A 624-nucleotide genomic window follows, 5' to 3' on the forward strand; every position below is an offset into this window, starting at 1 on the left:
ATCGCTGTGACCTTGGGCTGCGTCCGCGCGCCGCGCCCGGGTCTCTGCTTCCCGAGTGTCTGCAGCGTGAGGTCTGTGCGCGGGCCTCAGGCGACCCCGCCTCTGACCTGCGGTCACGCGCTCCCCGCACCCGGGTGAAGCAGCTCGGACTTGACACAAGCACTTCCCACGCCGGCCGTAGGCTCTCTGAGTCTCCATTCTTCATCGACACAACCCTGAACGCGCCGGTGATCCAGTCCTCAAGGCGCCGTCCCTCGCGACTCCCCTGACCCGGGAGGGAAGCCAAAACTACCCCCCAGGGGCAGCTGACAGTCTTGGGCTGGACGCTGGGAGGAGGCCACAACAATAGAGCCCCGAAGGACAGAGACAATGGACCTCTGTGGGCCCAGTTGCTGACCCCAGGGCTGCCAGGAGCTGGGATCCCTGGTGGCTCCATGAGGGCTGGTGAAGGGGTGGGCATCATGAAGGAGAAGGGCACAGACATTTGACCAATGCCCTCCATGTGCTTGTTACTTGATTGCATGATGGCATTGAATTCTCACAACCCAATCCTATGAGGTGGTGCCCTCACACCCCAATTTTATCATGAGGTCACTGAGGTTCAGGTCTGGATTAAACCCTTAC

This window comes from Myotis davidii, unplaced genomic scaffold, assembly GCF_000327345.1.
Source record: "Myotis davidii unplaced genomic scaffold, ASM32734v1 scaffold282, whole genome shotgun sequence".
NCBI classification, from domain to species: Eukaryota; Metazoa; Chordata; class Mammalia; order Chiroptera; family Vespertilionidae; genus Myotis; species Myotis davidii.